We start from the raw sequence: 26,109 nt of genomic DNA on the forward strand, positions 1-26,109 counted from the left end.
GGCTTGACCCCAGGACCCTGGAATTATGACCTGAGCCAAAGGCAAATGTTTAACTAGAGGAGACCCTCTTTTTTCCTTTTCTATATCCAGTGTTGCAAGATTCCCAGCGTCTTTATAAGTCCCCCAGCAAAACTGAGGACAGTGGTGACCAGCTATCTAGAGACATCCAGGAAATTTTCCAATTCTAGACCTGATACTTCCTGTCTCCCCTTGGTGCTTGGAATCAGTCACCACAGCCATCACACCAACCACTTTGTGTCTTCTGTTTCTTTGGCCTGAGATGCTACCAATAGCTAAGTAGTAAACATCACTTTCAAATTCAATATAAATATTACATCCTTCAGTGGAAACGTTCTTTTCAGCCGGGCTCAAAGCTTCACACGGGGGGTTAATAAAAGATTATTTCCGTGGGACTGGAGGTTTCTCTGTGATGAGGGCCACTCCCACACCTTGGTTCCCAGACCTCCGCCTTCTGACCACAGGGGAATGAGGCTCCCATGCAGGACTCACTGCTTCAAAGCTTAGGGCGGCTTAGGGCGGCTTAGGGCGTATTTTGTAAGACAGCACATCAGGTTTTCAGGGTAGGGCTTCCCAGATGGCAGCACGAGTGTCAGCAAGTCTTTTCCAAAATGATAATGATTTCTTTAACTTAATAATTCTATACTGGCTCAAAAATTTCCGTGTTACACCTGACCTGATAGAGCCACCTCGTATTTTTGATGCCATTTGGCATTCAGGGCACAGGTACAGGTTGGTATACTATAGGCGTCAAAGTATTGCACGCTCCATGAAACCATGGGTTGGTCCTCCTCCACCCCAGCGCTCGGTCTGGGTGTGCCGTCCCACTGCCCACCCATGCTGTCTCTGACGTGTCAAAGGATGGTCATGGGTGCCAGGAGGCAACCACATCATCGCAGGGCCCACTGGCCTCAAGCTAACCACATCCTCTTGCCACTGTCCTCCGAGGCGCACCATCCCATTCCTATTGGGTGCAGATGAAAGAGCAAAGCACGTGACATTTCAGGCGTGTGGTAGCAGCCTCCTGCCCACCGCACACACACAGCTGTCTTGGCAACGTGTCCCCCGGATTCAGAGTCACACCGGCTACAGGTGGCCACATGTGCAGCAATTTCCACCCGGTGTCAACCAAAGGGAATCTCTCTCTCAGGTTATCAGAAAACGAAATAAATTAGTCAATACAGCTTAGTCCTTGTGAACCAAACAGTAGGTCCAACCGGCGACCTATCAGTTGAGTGATCCGGGGATTCTGTGTCAAATCTTTTCCTGGGATCATTCAGATTCAGTCCTTAGAGCCCGTACATCTTCAGGCGTCCCTTCCCCTTCCTTGGACACCAGCTGTCTGCCAGCAACAGATGGAAAGAAATAGCTCCGAGTATTATTTTCTTGCTCTGGGACACTCTCGTTGGAGAAAAAGGTACCAAATTCCTTTTATGACCTACTTTTTGTGCCCTCTTGCCACTCCCTACAATCTCTTCCTTTGACCTGATTTACCCCTTCCCCTACCTCCTCTGGTAGCATTTGCTGCCTTAGAAAATAGGTGCACTTGATCCTTCAGGGCCTAGGAAAATGCTGCGGGAAAATAACTAGAGATCTGATCCTGCCAGTTGGCAACATGTCCATACTGGAACTTACATCCCTGGAGAAGTTTATAATGGGCTCTGAGAATCCCCTAGAAACGCATGCATATGCTCGAATTCGGTAATATGGACACCTTATCCCATGTACTGATATTTCTCTTTCTCTAATGGTCACGGGTCAAGTGAGATGAAAACAAACACACAAACAAAAAACCTTGGAAGTCAGAAATGTCGTAAAGTGGTGTGGTTGCAGCATGCCCTGCCATCATCTCCTTCCTAAATGCTAAAAGCATTTCCAGTGGAATCTCTCCTATCCCGCCTCTCTTTTGTGAAAACATTCATTTAGTCAATTTAGGTGGCCATTCAAGCCTTTTATGTCACTTATTTTAAATAGCCAATGTTTAACCGTCTATTTCATTTTCACTGAGACCAATGGGACCTGTGAGGGGGACAAGGACTGGGATATCTTTATGTAATCTTATGTTTCCTGCCTACGCGCTACTTGCCTTTGTAGAAAAGCAACAGCCACGTGAAAACCTTCATCTCCAAAAACACGTGCGTGTGAGCAAGTCAACAAACTCTTTGCAGCTACACTCCTTTAACTATGCTCCCTGTGCTTAGTTCTGCTACAGAATAAGGAAAACCTAGAAGAGACTAGAAGGTAAGCCACAGATCACACATTTGAAGTTTATATACCCAATAAAGCTCTTTTATCTAGAATATATGGAAGATTGTCAAACCCAATAATATATTGTTTTGAACTAGTGAAGGTTTTCAACACACATTTTACTAAAGAAGATGCAAAGATGACAAACACGTGAACGTGTCATTAAAGAAATAGAAGTCAATTTGTATGACTTGATTCCTCCAAAATTTGGAGGCCATTTTTATGGACAAGAATATGGTCTATCTCAGGAAATATTGGGTGTGCATTTGCTATGAGTGTGTTTTCTGCTAAGTTGCCTTATTCCACCATCTCATTTTGGCCAAGTTAGTTGTATGTGTCTTTTGGGTATTCTATACCGTTACTGATTTTTTCTACTCATCCTATCGATTATTGAGAGAGGAACCTTCACATATCTGAATGCAGTTGTGGATTTCTCTGTCTTCACGTTTAGTTTTGGTCAATTCTTGCTCCATTTATTTTGAAGTTATGTTATTAGATGAAAACACATTTGGGATTATTATAGTCTCTGGAGGAATGGATTTCTTTGCCATTACAAAGTGTCATTCTTTATCACCAGCCATACCTGCTTTTGATTTTCTGAATTCTTTTATATGCCCTCAATATTATGGATTTTTGCTCTAATCTTCATTAGTTTCTTCCTTCTGCTTACTTTGGTTTTAATTTACTCTTCCTTCTCTAGTTTTTTTTTTTTTTTTTCTTCTCTAGTTTCTTAAGGGAAAGCATACATTACATATTGTCAGTATTTTTTTCCCTAGTATAAGTATTTCGTACTATAAATTTCCCTCTAAGCATTGCTTTAGCTGTATTTAACTAACTGAAATATATATATATATTTTAATATGATATATACTTATATATAGCATATTTTTATATATTTAATTATATATATATTTGATTAGTTCAAAATATGTTATTTCAAAATGCTGGCAAGTTATTCAAAATATGTTATTTTCTTTGAAACTTCCTCTATGACTCATGGCTTACTTAGAAGTACGCTGCTGAATTTTTCAATTATTAGAAGTTTGTTTCAATCTATCTTCCTGTTACTGATTTCTAGTTTGCTTTATTTTACATCGTTTTATTTTCCATTCTTCTAAATCTGTAATATCCGTTTCCTAACTTGGTCCATGCTCCATCTTGGTGGTTGTTTCATGTGTACCCAGGAATGATCTGTATTTTTTTTTTTTTTATGATCTGTTTTTTGATATTAGGTGGGGTGTTTTCTAATATCAATTAGGTCAGCTGGGTTGACAGTGAAGTTCACGTTATTTATATCTTTACAGATTTTCTGCTTTTTTTATTCTATCAGTTACTGAGAAAAGAGTGTTACATTTCCAAGTATAACTGTGCATTTGTCCGTTTCTATTTTTAGATTTGTCCATTTTTGTCTCATGCATATGGTAGCTCTATTTCTAGGCACATAAATATTTATGGTTGTTACTTATTTTCCTCGGAGAATTAACTCTTGAATCGCTATGCAATACCTCTTTTTATCCACCTTAATATTTTTTATTCTGAAACCTGTCTTGTCAGAAATTATTATAGCTTCTGGAGCTGTCTTTTGGTTAGAGTTTGGACATGACACCTTTGCCTCTCCTTTTACTTTTAACTCGTTTATGTTACTATGCTTCCAATAGGCTCTTGCAGATGCCAAAATCAGGGTTTTGCTTTCTTATTGAATCTGACAAACGCTCTTCCTTTGTGCTTTTAAACCATTCATGTTTAAGGTGATTATTAATAATATTTGGATTGCAATCTATCAGTTTGCTGGCTTATTTATTTATTTACTATTTTTTATTTATTTATTTATTTATTTATTTATTTATTTATTTGCTGGCTGTTTTATGTTTTTTCCAGGGACTAATTTCTTTTTTTATCCTTTTGTTTTCTTTGGCTTTAATTGGACATTTAAAAAAATTCTATTTTATCTTCTCAACTTAGAATTGAAAAAACAATAGTGGTTACCTTAGTGATGACAATATATACATTTTTAAATGAGTGCACATCCATATGATATTATAAGTTTCAAATGCGGCATAAGGACTATAAAGCAGCAAATTACCGAGGCCTCACTCTCACTCCTTGACCCATGCATTTCATTTTTACATAGGCTATGAACACGTTATAAATTTGCTTTAAACTTACTCGGTTCTCTTGAGAGCAATGAAACAAACAAACAAAAAAATAGTTTATCTTATTTATTTCATCTTAACACTTCTCTTCATTCGTGTAGATCTTGACTTCTGACCGGCATCATGTTCTTCTGCTTACAGAACGTTTTTAAAATCTGCTTACAGCCTACCTTTGCTGGAATTGTATCTCCTCACTTTTTATTTTCCTGAGAAACTCTTAATTTCTTTGTCACTTTGAAAACAATTTTAGCTGGGAGAGAATTCTGGTTGGAAAAGTGTTGTTTTTCCCCCTTCCGGCACTTTAAATATTCTTTTTTTTTTTTTGCCTGAATGTCTCTAATATGTGTGCTATCATTATTCTTTGTTGCCCTGGAAGTGAAGGGGACTCTCTGATTGACTTCAAGATACTTCCTCTCTTTGTTTTCAGAAATTTGAATATTTTATGCCTGGATATTTTGTGGAAAGGGGAGGGAGTGGTGGAAGCATTTATCCTGCTTGGGTTGTAGCTGAGATTTAGTGCTATTGCTAATTCCTGAAAATTCTCAACACGTGTTTCTTAAATTATTCCTTCCATTCTGCTTTACTGTTCTTCTGAGATTCCAGTGACATCTCTGTCTATATTAAGCCCATTGATATCGTATCTCAGCTCTTGTATGCTCTGTTCTGTTTTCTTCATTATTTTTCTTCCTGGGTTGCAGTTTAGATGTTTAGATCTTTTTTTTTTTTTTTTTTTTTGGACCCTCATTCAAATCCATTGAGTCTTCCTTCAGATACTACAAATGAGCCCTTCAAAGACATTCTTGATTCCTGTTACTGTATTTTTTTATTTCTATGACTTTTATTTTACTCGCTCTTTCAATTTTCATCTCTCAGCTAGAATTACCTTTGTGATCATTCACATTGTTCATCTTTACTACTGGAGCCTTTAGCATATCAGTTAGAGTTCATTCAAATTTCAAATTTCATGTCTGATAGTTACATCATCTTTCTCACATATGGGGGCAGGGAGATCTGGTTCTGAAAGGCACTTCGTCTGTTTGAAGCGTGTTCTCTCCTGCCTTTTTGTATCCGTCACTTTTTTGTTGTTGTCTGAAAGCCAGATGTGTTGTTCCATGCAATGAATACTGATTTAAGGCCTTTTATGTTTGGGGACAAGCATACTGCCCCTTCTCCTAGGCCTTCAGTGTGGACTTTGATGTTAATCTGGGTAGGTTTGGGCTGACTTTGAAGCTTCTTGTTACTACGGTTCCCTTCACACCCGAGGCTTCTAATTCCCCTGGTGACAGCTTGTGTTTATGGTGTGGGCTAATTAACCGGGGAGCTTGCCTCAGTGTCTCCTCCCCACTTGCCCTCCACCTTTTCTTTGCACCCTTCCCCATGAAGACTGTCTCCCGCGTGTTCTCTGCTGCATCCTTCCCACTTAGCTTCCCTGAAGCTGTCGGCGTTGTGATGTGGGGTGGGGTGAGCAGCCTTCACTGATGCTCTGATGAAGGCCCAGTGTCAGGCCAGGACTGGGTCTATGGGGTCTGGGCTGCACCCATTTTTCTGCTCTCTTGCAGATGTAGTTCTAGACCTGACCATATTCTTGGCCCTCGTCCACAAGTCTTCTTTCTTTCTTGGTTTCCTTCCTTCTTTCTTTGCTTTGTTTTTCCTTGCTTCGCTTTTTCCATTTCTTGTCTCCAACTATGGCTCTCCACTAAGTCTCCTGGGAGACGGCTTTTATTGCTCCTCCACCTGCACCCTGAGAAGGCCATTCATTCTGTGGGAAAGATAAGGGACATAGGCTTGAGTAGATTTTCTACAGTGAGGCCATTCATTTCTCTTCGGCATAATAATTTTCCACCAGTTCATTCAGTTTAAAGTTGCCATTTCTCAGAAACCAAAAGTTTTGTTTTGTTTTGTTTTGTTTTTTTAAGATTTTGTGTATTTATTTGAGAGGGAGAGAGAACACAAGTGGAGGGCAGGGGCAGAGGGAGAGGGAGAAGCTGACTCCCTGCCTCAGGGCTCGATTCCAGGACCCAGAAATCATGACCTAAGCTGGAGGCAGACATTCACCGACTGAACCACCCAGGCGCCCGAAGAAACTAAAAGTTTTGCTCAGTATAAGAGATGAGAGAAATAGTTCTTGACAGAGTTGGGAAGTGGCTTCCAGTTTCCCCCACCAAACCCCAGGAGGGTAACGTTCCTCTCGGTGAATGGCCAGGGAGGCTCCTGGAGAGAAGTCCTGCCTGAGGCTGTGCATCCCTTTCTGTCCACAGTCTATGGGCTTGATGTTCTCACTTTTGACCAAGCACGTTGTTGAACATGGTTGGTGAATAGTCTTCTCGGGTACATGGAGGAGCGAGCTTCCCCTGTCCTCTTCCCTCTTCCCATCCACTTCCCACCAGGTTAATTGTCGGGTCACGTTCTTTTTTCCCCCCATTTCAGCACCTCTCTCTCCATATTTTCATGTTAGTTGTTTGACCTGACACTTTACTTCTCTAACAGAACCAAGACTATTATTAATTTACAGTTTGTTCAGATTGGTTCTTGTTTTGAGGGTATGAACATTCTTTTAAACTTTCTAAGTCTCCAACTTAAAACTGCAAGCCCCTTTATGAAAAAAAAAAAAAAGAAAAATGTTGGCAGCTATTTTTATGTCTAGTAGTTAGCCTTCTCTCGTTGCTATGTCCACAATTCCTGACAAAATGCTTAAACTCTTTCCTCCCTAGTTTGTGGCAATATTTTTCTTATAAATTTTTCTTCTTCATCAGTGGATTACTGCTGTTGATTTCCTCACTTATTTCAAAAATCTATATTGACCTATGCCAACTTTTTCTTTCTTTTTAAATTCATTTAAAAATCTATATTGACCTATGCCAACTTTTTCTTTCTTTTTAAATTCATTTAAAAATCTATATTGACCTATGCCAACTTTTTCTTTCTTTTTAAATTCACTTAAAAATCTATATTGACCTATGCCAACTTTTTCTTTCTTTTTAAATTCATTTTAAATAAACGAGTTTTCAGTGCATGGTATTTGCAGGAGATTTCTGATACACGTGGGTAGAGGTAAGTAGCATCTAGTTTTCCAGGCCAGCTAATTTTTGCCACCCAAAGCTTCTCTTTTTCTCTACGGCATAAAGATATACTTCTTCATACATATATAGCTCACTTCCTTGAACCAGGCAATATCTAGGGAAGCTCTAGTTATCAGCTCTTCTAACTCAGTTCCCAATCTCATTGTTGCAAATAAAAGGTAATCGTATTGCTTTTGACTCTTGTTCCCGATGCTGAGATCTGCCAGACATGGGCCCTCTCAATATTCTACGGGCTTCTACTTCTCACTTTCTTATCTGTGGTTTCTACTTGGTCGCAGATGCTTTGGGAAACTCTTTCGTGTATTTTGGGGTGTTAAAATATTTTTGTTTCCAAGTAAGTATGTAAATGTATGTTGCTATACAAATGTGTGCTTATATTTTTTCATGATACAATTTTTCCATGATAAAGCAAAAAAGATTTACTTTTTTAAAAAAGATTTTGTTTATTTATTCATGCGAGACGCAGAGAGAGAGGCAGAGACACAGGCAGACAGAGAAGCAGGCTCCCTGCAGGGAAGCTAATGTGGGACTCGATCCCAGGACCCCAGGATCATGCCCTGAGCCACCCAGGTGTCCCAGATTTACATATTTTTTCTATCCAGTAGCTACAAATGCTATGATTCAGGCACATGTTGCCATATAAGCCTAAAGATAGATCTCATTCTCCTTAACCATAGACACACCATATATTTTGGATGGCCAAAAACATCCTTGTAGCATGGAGATGATATAGTCTATGTGGGAGAGATTACATGTGGATCATTATACGTACCTGTGTCTAATATTTTATAATATTGTTTAATATCATATAACAAAATGATAAAAAGTAACTATTTTCTTCTAGAGAAGATTCATTTAAAATGCTTGGACCTAAGTATTAAAAGGAAAAGAATCATTTCAATGCTTTCCTATTTCTGTTAGTAAATATTCCTTATTGTGCACATATTCCATCAACTTCTAATGCTCAACAATTGAAAATCCTTATTAAGACCCTGTAGTGAAATATGGTTATCTAGGGTTGTAATATATTCATCCACATTTTATTTACAGGAAACTTTCAGGATGTAATCATGCCTATTTCAGGTTGCTTCAGATTAAAACTTGGCTCGTGGCTCCAAGTTTTTATGCATATTTTATTTACAAATTATTTAAATTTGTATGTCTGACTTTGATTTAGAGATCAGTAAAATGAAACCTCATGGCTTTGGTTGATTTTTAGTATTCTCTAGATAGGTCCTGGTTTGGGAGAAACACAATTTGGTGAGTATTTAGGTTTTAATGTTGGTATATTGGAGTAAAAGTGCCTCTAAAATCTGTTCATACTTTTAAATATCAAAATTTATTGCTGAGCATATGCAGTGGATAATTTTATTTTTTCTCTCAAATCAGCATTGGCAGCATATTAGAATCTTGTAATGGCATAATTAACCAGATTATTTTCTCAGTTTCACGTTTTGACTATTACAAATACACTAACTTCAAATAAAATATTTAAATACATGGACGCAGGGATATATTAAGTGAGTTCTTTAAAAAAGTCGTAACAAAAAAAAAGTCATAACAGTCTAACAGCATAAATCCCACATGTTAAAAATAAAATCCACTGCTATATCATATATAATTTGATTTTTTAAGTGGACTATATTATGTTAATATGTAAATGTACTTTCTTTTACAGTGTTACACAGCCATATATATGTAATTATTCATATCCATATTCTCTGAGAAACTCACATTTATATTGGCAGAACAAAACCTATACTCCTTGCCTTTCCTTATAATTTGGAATGATTCTCCTATAAATATTTTTTCCACTGTATTATATTCTTGGCCTTTTTTTTTTTTTTTTTTTCTTTTTTTACACCTCTATGCCTGCTTCAGGTGGGTCTTTGGCTTCAGGAGGAAAATAGCAATCTCCAGTAGCCAACCCAATGGTTGGAGGGAGACAACTTCACAAACTGCTGGCTATCACTGGTTTGCTACATCAAGCTTTGCCCCAAGGATGATGTAGCATCAACATAATTTGTAAAGAAAGTAGTAATATCATGAACTTTTATTTTGATTTTAGACCATTTATTTTCAGACCTAATAGAAAATTATATTGATTTCATTTAAGTGTGAGGCTCATTTACTTTGTGAATAAAGAAAAATAAGGTGATATTCCCTTATGTTATGGGGGTTTGCTGTAAAAACACATGGGGATATACTAATGTACTGAAACATGGGTTAATTGTGGGGATATACGTGAGGCATTAGGAGCCATATTATATTGCAGAGAAAGCCAATCGTCAGATTGTCCCTAGTTCTTGATAGCAATCGATCTATAATAGCTCCCATTTTTAAAATTCCTCATAAAAACCATCTGTAGAAACCTAAATATTTTAAGAAGATTCCTCTTTTTTAAACTTTTAAAGTTTTAATTCCAGTTAACACAGCTTCAGGTGTACACTATAGTGATTCAACACTTCCATACATCACCTGCTGCTCATCACGACAAGTGTCACCCCTTAATGCCCATCACCTATTTCACCCTTCCTTCATCCCTCTCCCCTCTGGTGCCATCAGTTTGTTCTTCATAATCAAGAGTCTGTTACTTGATTTCTCTCTCTCTCTTTTTTTCTTTGCTCCTTTGTTTGTTAATTTGCATATATCCCTTTGAATTAGTATTTTTGTATTTGGATAAATACCTGATAGTGTGATTGCTGGGTCATAGGGTAGCTCTGTCTTTAACTTTTTGAGGAACCTCTACACTGTTTTCCACAGTGGCTGCACCAGCTTGCCTTCCCACCAACAGTGCACGAGGGCTCCTATTTCTCTACATTCTCTCCATCACCTGTTGTTTCTTGAGTTGTTGATTTTAGCCATTATGACAGGTATGAGGTGATATCACATTGTAGGGTTAATTTAATTTTCCCTGATGGTGAGTGATGTTGAGTACCTTTCCATCTGTCTATTGGCCATCTGGGTGTCTTCTTTGGAGAAATGTCTGTTCATGGTCTTCTGCCCATTTTTTATTGGATTATTTGTTTGGTTTTGGGTGTTGGTTTTTTTAAAGATTTTATTTACTCATGGGAGACACAGAAAGAGAGGCAGAGACACAGGAGAGGGAGAAGCAGGCTCCATGCAGGGAGCCTGAGGTGAGACTGATCCCTGGTCTCCAGGATCAGGCCCTGGGCTGAAGGTGACGCTAAACCGCTGAGCCACCTGGGCTGCCCTGATAACTTCTTCTTCTTCTTCTTTTTTTTTTTTTTTTATAACTTCTTTATAGAAGTGGAATACTAATCCTTTATCAGATACATCATTTGCAAATTAAAAAGATCCCTCTTGTTCTTCTAAGTGCATTGTTCCTAAAGTTCTAAGTTCTTTCTCCTTTACTCCAGTAAGCTAAAGAAATCTAATTTTTTACTTCATCTAGGTCAAATCGTGTTCTTCATGGTCCTTGTTGGTGAGCTTTGACAATCCTGGAGCTTCCACTGAGATTTTGTTTAAACTCTTTTTGCCACAGATTGATGTGGCAAACATCTAACTGTAATTTAGAAGTAACGTGCTTGCCTTGTGTCTAAAACCACTAAAGGCAGACTTGCCCATAATAGTCAGAGGAGTTAATGCTGAATCCATTCTCCAAATATTTCATTGACTCATTCAAGATATTTTTTATTTCTTTTGGAAGATTCAAAGGCCCAGAAGTCTTTGCTTATCTGATCTGTTTGCACCCATTTTCCTTGATGAAAGACCGACAAATCATTAATTGACCATTAACCATTTTTGTTTGTTTGTTTGTTTGTTGGGGTTGCCATATTTATTAAAGAAAGCTCAAGGCAGCTATAGGCCTGAAAAGTGTCTTTCCAAGTGAATTTGAAGAGTAAAGCTCTCTTTTAATATTATCTTTCTTTAGGACAAATTTTGCCTCGTACCATTAATAAAATATCAACACTTTCCTAGGTCTTGTTTATGTATACAAAGTTGGCTTTTTAAAAGATATTTTCAAAAAAAAAAAAAAAAAGATATTTTCTTGGGACATCTGGGTGGCTCAGCGGTTGAGCATTTGCCTTTGGCTCAGGGTGTGACCCCAGGGAGGGTCCTGGGATCAGTCTCACATCATTCTCCCTGTAGGGAGCCTGCTTCTCCGTCTGCCTGTGTCTCTGCCTCTCTCTGTGTCTCTCATGAATAAATTTTTTAAAAATCTTAAAAAAAAAAAAAAAGATACTTTCTCTGTTGAGGTGCCTGAATGGCTCAGTTGGTCAAGCAGCCACCTCTGGATTTTGGTGAGGTCATCATCCCCAGGTTGTGGGATCAAGGCCACACCAGGCTCCACACTCAGCCCAGAGTCTGCTCGTCCCTCTCCTTTTGCTCCTCTCCCAGCTCTTTCTCTCTCTCTCATAAATAAATAAATAAATAAATAAATAAATAAATAAATAAATACCTTAAACAAGATAGAGATATTTTCTCTCCACAAATTCCACCTTCCAAGGGACTGACTCTCTTGATTTCTCGGTTAGCAGGCAGAAGCAGCATCTTGACCTTAAATTTGAGGATCAAAAGATAGGCACAAGAGATACTTTGACTTTTGATGGAGTCATCCTGCGACGGACTGTCTGCTGGCGAATTTGTTTCCTCCTGGCACTGGTTTTTAAATTATCCTTCTATTTATTTTTTCAAAGGGCAGGACAATGCCGAGAAGAGTTTAAAGTGGTCGTCGTCACTTGGAGGACTTTGGATAAAACCCAAATTGTATATTTGAAATGCACTCACTTGAAGTTAAAAAAAAAAAAAAAAAAGAACACTTAGGGAAAAATAAAAAGAACCATGATCCTGAGCAATAAAATACTTGCACAGGAATCATTACATTGTTGTCATTGGCACCTAGCTCATCAGGAATTAAAGCAGATAGTGTTGCAGTCCTGCAGCAGTGGTGCTTATTTGCGGGGATGATTCCAGTCAAAGAGGGGTGGTTTCCACCTCAAGAGACCAGGGATCAGTATGGAAATTCGGAAGTTGTTAGTTTTAATGGGGCAAAAAAAAAAAAAAAGAGGAAACTTTTACTTTCTTGCCCAGAGCTATGTGAACTTTTCTGCACGTTGCCTTAATATTGTCTCCAGAGACATCAGTCATCCTGAAATACTGCAGATCTACAATGTCAACCTACTGTATTATTGACATTATACTCCTACTGCTGAGCAGAAGGTAGGAGCACCTTGATAAGACACACACGTGCCAGAGAATGCAAGATACATCTCGTGAATGTTGGAGGGCCTCGTTGGGGGCATGCAGAGATCCCCTTTGAGGTGAGAGACAAACTACTGCACATGACACTCTTCGCCATGAAATAGAGTAAAAAAAATACATTGTAGCCTCTTTGGGTTTCCGAGGTAACATATTCCATATGTGTTTTAACCTCCATATTGGCAATGCTTGTGGCTGCCCATTTCAAGTGCCATCTAGAGAAAATACGGCTTTGCCTCACTGGCTCTGGCGCCATCCTTCCTATAACTTTGACTCTATAACCCAGTAGACCAATGGAATGAGAAGTGGCTCTTGCCGACACAGATGATGCCCAGAATCTTAGGGAAGGTTCACAGAGCTGGGAAACCTCAACTAAGACTATTAAGGTTTTCGGAGAAATCTTAAATCTTAATATTTCAGCATTATCTGCTGAAAATCTTTGAAAAGTAGTTGTGGGGTTGCTGCTAGAGCCAGGTGGACACTGAAATCTTGACCAGAGATCACTGAAACATAAAACTGGATTTGCACAGAATCATTCCATTATCAGAGGGAAGTAATGTATTCCAGACTAGGTCAAGTTGCTAAAAGTCTTTATAAAATGTGGTCTTATGGTTTTATTGCTTCTCCTTCCATCCCTGACTAATGCTTTTTTGGTGAATTATTTAATCAAGGAAAAAAGTGCAGGTTGAGTCATATTGTATCTGTAGTATGTGCTATAGCCAGTCAAGACAAATGGCTTTTATCTTATAACCTCACCCAAGAGTGACCTTCAAGAGACTCATAAACTAAAGCCCTTCCTGTGGGTGCTCTTCAGGCAATGCACCTCATTGTCTACATCCTGTGGCCTGAAGTATGGTTCTCAAATGACGGATGGGGAGTATCAAAGGGATTAGCTTGCTATTCAGTGCTTGGCAAGAACAAAATAGGAATAAATGGTGACACGATTATGTGGTTGGGTCTTTCAGAATGTGCAGAGTATGAAGATGTTTGTGTCCTCCTTGAATGTCTACCGAATGGCACCTATGAAGAAAAACATTCTTACTATTTAGGTAGAGATATTGATCAATCTTTTCCTCAGGTATCCTAGTGTTTACTCAGAGAACATGTATGAAGTAGCCAAAGTCATGGCACAGTGTCAACCACCTGTTTTCCCTGGATCTTGGCCCATCTGGCTGTTCTTCCCAATAAATACTAATATCATACTATTTCCTGGTGTCTCTATTCCTAGACATTATTCCGATCTATTTCCCAGGTGACTACCTGATGGGAAATGCATTTTATTCTCTTGCTCCTACAATGGATGGGCAAACTTCTGTCCTCCTAGAGGTGGCGACATCTAGGTATGGATCTGCATTCCCTGATGCAAAGAACAAGGTTGATTGTATCACTGGGCCATCTTGTGTCCCCCGTGTGGTTGAGCCAATAGGCTTGAGGGGAGGGTAGTCACGAAATTGTTTTGAAAGCTAAATCCCAATCACACGTGGTCGATGGAGAGGCTGCCCTACAAGAATAATAAAGAGTACTACATTTGGAGCTAAGAGGATGAATTAGCATGCTTTTCTTTTTAATATCTTTCTTAAATGTACTGGTGAAGAGCAAATCGTAATAGCCAGACTGGGTTGAAGGACTCAGATTCTGAAGTCCTTAAGACTTGGCCCAAAAGCCGTGTGCAGCTGAGAGGCCAGTGGAAGGTGAAGGGAACATAAACTGGGCAGTGAACAAAGACAGCTACGATGTGAGTCTCTTAAACCTCAAGACCTGTACATTAACTTTCTTTGTCTTTTAAATCAGTTCTTTTTCCCCCTTCCTTCCCCTATAAATGATATGAAGGCCACCAACAATAGCAAATATTTTAGGTTTCGGTGGGTATACAAGAGACTGTCTTTATATCTTTATATGCCTTATATATCCATTGATGTGATGGTTGATGGAAGGTGTGCGCATTGGGACAACTGGATGAAAGCAATATCTATCTTGTTTTTTAAGGTTTTATTCATTTATTTGAGAGACAGAGAGAGGCCACGGGCAGGGGGAGGAGACACAGACTCCCTGCTGAGTGCAGAGCCTGAGCACAGAGCCAGATGCAGGGCTCAATCCCTGAACCCTGAGGTTGTAATATGAGCTAGAGTCAGATGCTTAATCAACAGAGCCACCTAGGTGCTCCTGGGTGGAGGCAGTATCAAAGACTGTGACAGATATCATTTATTTGTCCTTCTTACCCTGGCTCTCTAGTGTGAGAGGCTGGCTTGGATGGCTTTCAGAACTATCTCTGGTGTCTTCTGGCTTCCAGTTAAGTGGGGCCAATGGGAAATGTGGATAAGAAATAAAAGGAAGGGAGGAGAGGAGATCAGGAATTGATTCCCCTGGTTCTTTTCCAGGCGCTCGCCATTCCCTTTGACACAAGTGCAGTGATTCTCTCAAGGGGGTCTGTTCTATACAAGTCACTCTCATTCTAATAATCACTCTCTCCACTTAGACCTTTAGGCCTTGGATGAAAAGAGCTCTGCTTTTCTCAGCCCTGAGTAGCTCTCTTAAACCATCTGGTTACCTTTCTGAAAGATCCTTTGTAATGAAACCCTCTTCTCAGTTTCTAATTTGAGTGTTCCATATAAGTTCTAGAAGGGACCTAAGGGTTGAAAGAGTGGCCTATTTTGAATGCAATAGGGGTTTATTGCACTGATAAACTAGTCTTAAAATTGCATTTATGAAATTAGAAACAATGATTTAAATAAGCTGTAGAGATCTACTTTTTTAAAGATTTTATTTATTTATTCACAAGAGATGCAGAGACAGAGGGAGAGAGAGAGGCAGAGACACAGGCAGAGGGAGAAGCAGGCTCCATGCAGGGAGCCTGACGTGGGACTCGATCCTGGGACCCCAGGATCATGCCCTAAGCCCAAGGCAGACACTCAACCACTGAGCCACTCAGGCGTCCCAAGACCTACTATTGTCAAAGGTTCCCCTAAAGGCCACAACGTCCAAGAAAAATAGAACATATTACTTTGGGGATATGCATGCTGTAGAAATAACAGAGAAAAGTCTAACAGGGGAAATTTGCTAAGAAAGAGAAAGAGGAATGGTAGTAAACACAGGGGCAGAGAATTTACGAGGACCTCAAGGAAGGGACTATCTCACTCTACATGGAAAAGACAAGGCGGGATGTGATACTCGTGGCATATCACGGCAACAAGAGGGAGGAATACATGAATAAATGACCCATGTAACATAAGAATAATGTGAGCTACTAATTCACATGTAATGCAGATGCTTAGATGAAAGTGATTTCTTGTAATGTCAAAAACAAAGAGGCTACGTATGAGTTGTTAGAATCCGATAAATTTATGCGTCAACGTACATCCATATGAGAAAGATTAGGAACAGATTCAAAAACTGCACAGTCGACTCTTTCAAATGCTCATCTCTGGGTTAAAACATATAAAGAATTAGGCTCATAATAAAATTTAAGCAAAACCATGCAAATGTAACTACAGGTAAACGGTTCCTCTTTGAGTAACAGTTAAGGAAAAGTGGCAAAACAAAAACAGAAATACCCATGTGACCACAGAAAGCAGAAGCTACTTGTGGGGGAGTTTAATGAATAAGGTTAGGATCCTGACCAAAATTCAGGTGCCTTTGGGATAGTTCATCATCAGACAATCTTAGGGGATTGTTGAGGGTTGGTATGTGCCAATGCCCTAAATTTATCTTAGGAAGGAGTCCTCGGTCAGAATGAAGCAGCAAAAGGTAACATTTATATGTCAACATATCCTGGAATATTTTTCACTTATATAGTTTTATTTAAGCCTTGAACAGTCTGTGATTTAAGTATTATTATGTTATTCTTTTTTTTTTTAAATAAATGTGGTAACCAAAGATAAAAATGGTTGACTTAATTGCCAAATAGATCTGACAAATAGGTTATTGAACTAAAGCCAGAATTCAGTTCCTTTCTACTGTTTTGCACAATATCATGTTTTTCCATATAAAATTTTTCTGTTTTTTTTTTTTTTTTTGGAAGCACAATAGGAACTGATGATAAATCTGGCTTCGGATTATGTTTTTAAGATATCCTCCAATTGCACTAAAACTAGTCCTAAATATCATCAAGTTTGCTCAAACTATATCAGCACTTCATGAGAAATGTGTCAATAAATGCCTTCTTGTGTCAATAAATGATTGTTCATTGACTTAAGTGTGGACTGGGTGTAATGCAATTTAGGCTAATGTCAACTATTTCATACAGCCTAAATTATGGGGTTTCTCTAAATTGAAGAGGAAAAAAAACAACCCTGTATTTCTTAGTGGCAGATGCATTTTTAGTTGCTTTTCAATTAAACAGGCAGGATTGAATTTGAAGATCTGACTGTACCTAAATAATCAAAGTTATTAGTTCATTACTAGAGGCAGAGTTGTGAATTTAGAACACAATCAGGGGCATCAGTCAAGCATAACAGGAACAGTTCTGTTCACATATGTTCTGTTTTAAAATGGAACATCCATAACAGTTCAGTGGAGCTCAAAATTACAGCTGAGAAGTGATCAGTTAACCACCCCAAAAAACCGCATATGGGAAATAGACTGAAAAATTAGTTTCTTAACATTGACATGTTGCTGCAACAGTATATTCGTGGAAAGATCTAAAGAACATTCTCCTCAAAATGAACCATATATGTGTTCAACATATTAAAACTTTAAAGGGAAAATAAAAATGGATTTTTGGAATAAGCATATATTTTTTAAGATCACATTTTTCAAAACAAATTTGAAAATCAATGCTAGGAAGATAAACAGAAAATGTATAGCATCTTGCTTATCATTATGATAGGTACTGAGGGCAAGAAAGATCATCTAGAAAGTCGTTTTATTTTTTACAAGAAAAAATTTCCATACGTATTTACATTTAGGAGTTTCTTCTTTACGGATTTTCGAAAGAATGACTCTATGTTCATAGTAGTACAGAAACGGGGTTATGTGCCAAGAAAAGAAACCGTGCCATGTAATCTCACACTTTAAAAAGAAAATTGTTCCTCATGGCAGGATCATAACAGCCGTGCTGGTTCATGCCAGTGCTGGATGGGTGTTGCAGTTAATTGGAAAGTAGACAATCTGTAGAGAGAAAGCAGATAAGGGTAGAAATGAAGACCGTGGTCTAGCAACCTCTTTTTGTAATTGCCAATCAACAGCAACAAAAAATAACTGTGAAGCAAATTCAGATGGCAGAGAAGCAGTACAGTCAATTGGTCAGGAATACAGACGCTACTAAACCAGCGTAATCCTAGACCAACCCTTTACTGCTTGACTATGACGAGCTAATTATCTGTGCTCCAGATTCCCATTTATAAATTGAGGATAATAAATAAATAAATAAATAAATAAATAAATAAATAAATAAGGATAGTCCTAGCCCCTGAGGGGGTGGTTGAAAAATCAAATATTGGTTAATATAAAATGTGCTAAAAATAGTGGTTGGCCTGCTGTAAGTGTTATATAGATATCAACATATCTATAACAATATCAACATATTATTTTTATTCCTTTAAAATTCCCGTCTCCAAAGCACTAACACTTTTCTTTAAACAGACTTACTAAATGGCCCGCTCATAGCAGACTGGGCTCTGGGCTCTATGGGCTGGAGCCCATAGCAGAGGTCCTCATATCCTAGGGAGGAAGTCCAGGAAAAAAAAGTTCCCCCAATGCCACTGCCTGTGGCCTTGGCAGGTGTTATTCTTATTAGATACATGGATCACCGATGCCTCTCATCTTTAACTTCTCAGATTAAATATTAGCTTTTGGGGATGCATGGGTGGCTCAGCGGTTGAGCACATGCCTTTGACCCAGGGCGTGATCCTGGAGTCCTGGGATCGAGTCCCACATTGGGCTCCCTGCATGGAGCCTGCTTTTCTCTCTGCCTACATCTCTGCCTTTCTCTCTTTCTCATGAATAAATAAATAAAATCCTTAAAAATAAAAAAAAATAAATATTAGCTTTTAATTGAGACCTACATTGATATTCACTTTAAGAATTCTCTCCCATCCTCCCCTCTGAAATCAGTCCTTCCCCCAAAACACGCTGGCTCATTTAGTGAAGAATGATATTGGTACTTCACCAATAGCCTGTCATTCCTTCTACTCTGATTTTGATCCAATACCATACGCTGCAGTCTAGACATTTGCTTTCCGGATCTGTAACTGTCATTTACAACAGTGAGAAACCTGACACCTTACTATCTTCAATATACTTCCTTATTGGTTTAAATCTAGATTTGTAGATATTAGCTTAATAATTGTTACCCTATATCATTATGGCAATCAAACCTTTTAGTTTGAATTCAATGTTGATTTACAATAAGATTTTTTTAAGCAAAGTTTGCATACGGTGAAATGCACAGGTGTTAAGAACACAAATTGTCTTCGTTCTGACAGATGCAGATACACACCTAACTGTACTCCTACTGATGTATATGTTCACATCTTCAGAGAGTTCCTCCAAAGTCCTAGTCAATTCTCTCAAGAGGCAATTTTTTTTTAAATTTTTTTTTCTTGATTAGTTCTTTTCTGTTCTAGAACCACAGATAAATGGAATCATATGGTTTGAGCTTTTTGGGGCCTCCTGGCTCACCTGTCCTCTAACCCCTTTAAGCCAAGTCTTCCACACAGATCAGCAGCTTAATTTCATTGATAGCTCTTCCATATTTAGCACATACACATTTGTTAACCTGGACACAGAGTGTTTGTCTTGCTAATGACAAGTCTTTTGTATTCTAAGGATATCTTATAGCTACAGAGTATTAAAAAATATATATATATATTTATATTTATATATATTATATATTTATATTATATATATACAATATATATTTAAAGACTAGTAACATAGATCCAGTGAGGTTGCATGTGGTCATATAATGAAATTTACCTAAAAATCTGCCAAATATACATTTCAGGCACTGCTTTGCTTTTGAGGATATAATAATATGAGTCATACTCTAAAAAAAAAAGACAAAATTAGGAAGATGAATTAATTTTGTGTTTTTCATCTACAGGAGGAAGAAGGTAGAAAAAAATAACAACAATGAAAGCACTTTTAAAAATTTGAAAGGGAAAAGTGATTTCTTTGGAGAGCCTAAGACAATTATTGGAGACTTTTTACAAAAGTAATATTTGAGAACCTGAAAGAAATATATAAAAGTTGTCATTATAAGCAGCTGTCTTTGGGGTTCATAATCAGACGTCCCTAAAAACGATAATGGTCATTTTTGATACAATGACTTTTCAATTTCATTAAATTGTCTTTACCAATATATACAGTTAAGATCAAATGTTTTTTAATTCTGTATTTTCTCTGCCAGTAAATAAGAAGATAATAAAAGTACTACTAATAAATGAAAGAGGGGTGGTTTTTATGATATTAATGGTACTGTAAATTTTGAGGCTATAAGATTCAAAATATTAAAGGTTGAGTGTCCTAATTAAGCTGAGCCAATCTTTGAGTTTCAAAAATTCATAGAGATGATTTAGAAGGACGTGTTAGAACAAGCTGAAGTTGCGGGTGATAACTGCTAAATCTCTGAAGAAATTGGTTATACAAAGCCCTATATATGACTTTTGAAGTTTGTAGTGTTTGCTTTTCCACCCTTTAAACAATTTATCTCTGAAATTAACTATTTTTTTTTTTTTGGACTGACACCATGTAGGACACTACATTCAGACAGATTCATGATATTGCTTATTATATTATTGACTTTTCCTCTTTGGGGGCCTGCTTCGTATGAACCTTCGACATTTACCTGTGCCGAAGTTTTCAATATCCTGCAGTTCTTTCCTACATTTTAAACACAATCGCATCATTTACGTGTAAACCCAAATAGTAGAATTTAAATTATTCTTCAAATAATGTGATGATGCACGATGCCTTCTGTCTGGAATGCAAGTCTTCCGCTCCCATATCTAGCGAGCCTTCAAACGGTGGTGTTCCAAATGTTGTGGACCACTGAGGGCTTCTCAAACCATTAGCTCTCCATCCAGGACAAGATACGGAGCCTGAACCAGAAAACTAATCTACTACATGACTAAGCACATGGTTCGGGTGGCCCTCCCCTCCTTTTTTTTTTTTTTTTTTTTTTTTTTTTTTTTAATACAAAGACTTTTCTAAATAAGAAGCAATGCCACAGCTCACTTGGAGACACAAGCTCCTGAACTTGCTGCAAACTGACACTTTGAATAGTGTTTCTTTAAACTAGAATTCGGCAAATTTTTCTGTCAAGGCCAAGCCAGTAAACATGTTAGACCTGGGAGCCCTACAGGTTCTGCAACACATCCTCCACCCTGTCACGTAGCCTAAAAGCAGCCGTAGACAACGTGTAAGTGAATGTACCTGGTTGTATTCTAACAAAGCTTTCTGATGGACGATGACATTTGAATATCATGAATTGTTACAACTTACAAAATAGTCCAAAAAAATTGTCTTAACCGTTATACCATGTGAAAATCACGCCTACCTTATGAATCATAGAAAGGCAAGTAGTCTAACTCCTGCTCTCAGCCATCATCCTTCAACGATCAGATGTAAAACCTTCTGGAGTGTAGTCAGATGTAATATTTCTTCTACAGTGTCTCTAGAATTCGGGTGCACCTGTAGAGGCTTATTGGGTTTCATCTGTGTGACATTTTTCTTCCCCTCTGGAAGACTGAAGTCACTTCTTTGATGCTCTGCATCTATTAAGTGTGATTGGAATTTGAATCCAAGAGTCTTGCAGCAGAGAGTGTGTTTTAAGTCACAAGAACATATGTCAATTCATGAACTTTACAACCTAGTATAAGGTAGGAGCTGAGGAACAGAGCCAGAAAGGTAGAGAAGGAAGCATATTTTGGGGGTTCAGTGAGTGACATTTAGGATATCCAAATATCCGGTGGCTTTGTTGGACTCTGCGTAAGTTAATTAGTTTTTGAGTTTCTACTTCATCTGGAAATGTAAAGGCTATGATATGTTCTCAAAGTTTCTCTTACTTTTTCCCCAGTTTTTATTATACCAGGTTATGGGGACACCATAGAATCAGGGAACGGTTTATACAGTGAGTATCCAAAATACACACATTTGCATATTGAAAGGACAAGAGAAGGAGAGTGCTAAAGAGGTTACACCAGCAAAACAATATTTTTTAATGGCTCATTAATCAGTGTGAGTAGTGGAAATAATTCTGTAAACACATTAGTATATGTTACACTGATTTTACTATCAAATTAATGAAGCCGGAGTCTGGAACGGTGCTGGGTTACAGCACTTACAGATACGGCGTCTGCAAACGTGGGAATTGTCCGTGCACCGGCCTCAGCGTTTGCAGACAGAGGCTGCAACCCCGGGATGCTCGGCCTGAGCTCGTCGGTAGCTCCCGGAGAGCAGAGCAACAGCCACACCACCTGGTTTTACCACATCTCCGACAGCAACTCTTCTGATTTCACTATTATCACTATTATCAATGATGCTACTCTGGCTACTTCTGCTTGGAGTTTTGAAGTGTGTTTATCTCTTCTTGCCTAGTGTTCCTGTTGTGATTGCTCACAGTCCACAGTACAGCCCCCCGACTTCTATTCTCACGTGATGCTACTTGGAGAGATGCCTATTTATCTAATTCAAGTTCCCCACCAGCTTCCTCCAAACTTTTTCCACTGAGGTCTCTGCAATCCCTGGCTAAATAGTCGCCTAGGACATCAAACCATTCAAAGAAAACCCAGTGATAAATGAACCCCAAACTTCCTCCACAGGAAGTGTAGATGCTGCTACACTATATTCTTTGAGACAGATAAAGTTGGCTTCCTTGTTGTTCTTCAAACAATGCCCCCAGATTGTTTCACCTGATACCATTTAAAAAAAAAAAACTATTTTGCTTTATTGCCCTACTCATATGCCATGTGTTGCCTTCCTGAACGTGGTGACATTCCCTATTGATTTTAATATTTGATTAAATCCTCACTGTGCCCTGGGCTACAGACCCGATGAATCATTGGAATTATACTATGTGATATTGTCTCCCTAGTAGAGAGACTACACGGGTTGCCAGAATTATCAAATAAAATACAGAATACTCAACTACAGTAGGGTTTCAGATTAAAAAAAAATTAAAGTATAAGTACCCCTGTGTAATATTGGGGATATACTCACACTGAAATAATTATTTGCTATTTATCTGAAATCCAAATTTAACTGAGTGTTCTTGCATTCTGTATGGAAACCTCAATAGATGGTATATAAGGCATATTACGAAGTGAAATATATATGCATATTTAATCAGGAAACTTACTGCTGTGGTTGTGTGCGTGTGTGTTTTGAGAGGCCAAGGTGGATGCCTTTCCTAAACAATGTGGATCCCATGGTCATTTACCTGTTGCCCTGTTACCATACTTCCTTTTTTTTTTTTTTTAACATTTTATTTATTTATTCATAGAGACACAGCTAGAGAGAGAAAGAGGCAGAGACACAGGCAGAGGGAGAAGCAGGTTCCATGCCGGGAGCCCAACGTGGGACTCGATCCTGGGTCTCCAGGATCACAGCCCGGGCTGAAGGCAGGTGCTAAACCACTGGGCCACCGGGGTTGCCCATACTTCCTTTATTGTAAAGTGAGTTTCTTGTAGATGTAGAATAGCACCTTAAGGAATCAAACAAACTGTGACCCCCTCAAATAGTGACATTGGTAGAAGCTACATCAGCGGGCAAGACAAATCCATGTTCAGAATACATGTTAATTCTGATAGAGATGAGTTACTGCCCTTTCCAGGAAATGGGTATTTAGGCCTCAACCTCAGGTGGCTGCTTGGCATCTGTGACAGTTCATGGAACACAGGCGCTGCAGAGCCTTAGTGTCCACTGCTGACAGACTGGATATTTAGCACCTCAAGTGGTGCGAGGTCAGCTTTGGTGAGAAAGACCCTGTGGTTCGGCCTATGCACAGTTCCTGTCTCTGCCACCATGGCTGTTCCATCTACGTGCAACCCCTGGAGTGTCGAAGGGAAGAGGCTGGTGACATCTACCGCACATCACCCTTACCATTTGCTTATTGGATACTCCTTGTTTGCTAGATGCTCTGTGCTAGAAAGATCCTCACCTTGTGTGGCTACTCCTCTAGGTATAGTCACGTATCTCCCTCTCCAGCTTCCTTGTCTATGGACTTCTAATTTCTCTTGTTACAAGTCCCTTGACCAAAACAGTCATTACTATGCAAGAGTCTTCTTCAGGCCACTCATTCTCACACAGAGGCGTGGCCAGATGCATAACCCAAACCTTTGTCCCAAGACTGGTTCCTTCACCACAGTTTCCCCAAAACAGCTTGAGAGGGAATGCCATGAAACAGCCACCAATTTTTGCCTCAAAAAATATCCTGAATTAACCAAGTAATCCAATAATCATGCCCACCCTTCTCTGTTGATTGTCCGTAAGACACCAAATAAGAGGTCCTGGACTTGAGCTGAGGAAGAAGCATTAGAATAAAAAGAGATAAGACAGCGATGGTGAGGGGGGCGGTGTGTGTGGAGAAGGCCTGGAATCAAACTCCCAGGGAGCTCTGCATATGTATGGAGCGTATGGCCCCAGTCGTGTGATGGCAGCCTTCCAAAATAGTCACAGTGCTGGCTGTTGAAAGCAAAAGCACACAGAAGTCAGAAGAGGAATACGTAGTAGTAAAACGGGTAAAACGGATCGGAGAGGGATCCGAGTGGAGCCCTGACAGTGTCTGCACATTTTGTAACTCTGTTCTCCTTAACATGTGTTCATCAATCCTTCCCAAATTTTAATATGTTTTCTGATTCATGGAGCTAAGGAAGCTGGAGAAAAATCCCTGAACTATCTAGAGAGATATAACTTTATCGGTCTCAAAACTCACTGGGGCCTTCACTGTTATTGTTCTTGGTCAACAGTCACATGATAAACGTTCCAAATTCACAATCGTGACGTTAGATCCCACCTCCATCATTCTCAACAGACAGTGTAAAAAACTGAGGTGATCATGGGTGCTGCTCTCAACTTGCTGTGCCAGATTCAAATATTTCCTGGCTATGTTTCCTCTGGTCTTAGATGGCGATTTATTCTTCTTGCTCAAGATTAACCCCTCTGCTTATATCAACCCCTTCAGTTATACAGTGTCCACCTCTGTTTTCCTACTTTTTTTTTTTTAAGCCTAAATTTATGAAAATATATTTTTATTTAGAAAAAAGTCCTTGGCTCTACAGCATTCTGGTGATTGTCTTATCTATGCTTCCATAAAAAAACAAAGAGAGAGAGAGAGAGTCTTAAAGAGTCATTGTATCCACTTTGATGCACTTCAGTCCGCATTTTGTTAGAGTCTGAATTTGTTAGAGTCTGAGTTACTTCTCTTTCAGGTCCCGAAGCTACCATGGCTAAGGCCCCAGTGATTTCTGATTAACCAAAACAAAGAGTTATATTTCAGTGACTGTCTACCTGGATATCACCCGACCATTATCACAGTTACACACCTCATCCTAAGCATATGTACTCCCTCTTCAAGTGTGACACTGCATTTTCTTGGACTCTTCTCTTTTTTTTTTTTTTAAGATTTTATTTATTTATTCATAGAGATACAGAGAGAGAGAGAGAGAGAGAGTGAGAGAGGCAGAGACACAGGCAGAGGGAGAAGCAGGCTCCATGCAGAGAGCCTGACGTGGGACTCGATCCAGGGTCTCCAGATCACGCCCTGGGCTGCAGGCAGCACTAAACCGCTGCGCCACTGGGGCTGCCCTTGGACTCTTCTCATAGGCCTGTTTAGATCATGTATTTTTCATGACTTATCTTCCCCTGCCTAAGAAACACCAGAAATTCTCCCCTTACAAAGCCATTTACTCTAAAAGGTCTCAAACTCCACTAATACCTGCCTTTTACACTGGTGGGTTTCGGGCTCACATATGCCATTTTCTCCTATAAACAGCTACTTTATGCCCACAGTTAACACAAAATTATTCAAAACTGAAATAATAATTTCTCTATTTAGTTATCTACCTGGTAACCAAAAGGTCATCCTTGACTCCTGTTTCTTAATTTTTTTTTTTATTTATTTATGATCATCACAGAGAGAGAGAGAGAGAGAGAGGCAGAGACACAGGCAGAGGGAGAAGCAGGCTCCATGCACCGGGAGCCTGATGTGGGATTCGATCCTGGGTCTCCAGGATCGCGCCCTGGGCCAAAGGCAGGCGCCAAACCGCTGCGCCACCCAGGGATCCCTTGACTCCTGTTTCTAATTCCACTACACACATTCAGTTTCTATAGCTACATTCAATCAATCGTCAAGTCCCACTGGGGTTCTTTCTTACGCATTTCTCCAACCTATCCTAACCCATCCATTCCTCCTGCAAGTGATCTCACCCAAACCTTCAACATTTCTTCCT

Source organism: Canis lupus, chromosome 34 (genome assembly GCF_048164855.1).
Source record: "Canis lupus baileyi chromosome 34, mCanLup2.hap1, whole genome shotgun sequence".
Taxonomy (NCBI): domain Eukaryota; kingdom Metazoa; phylum Chordata; class Mammalia; order Carnivora; family Canidae; genus Canis; species Canis lupus.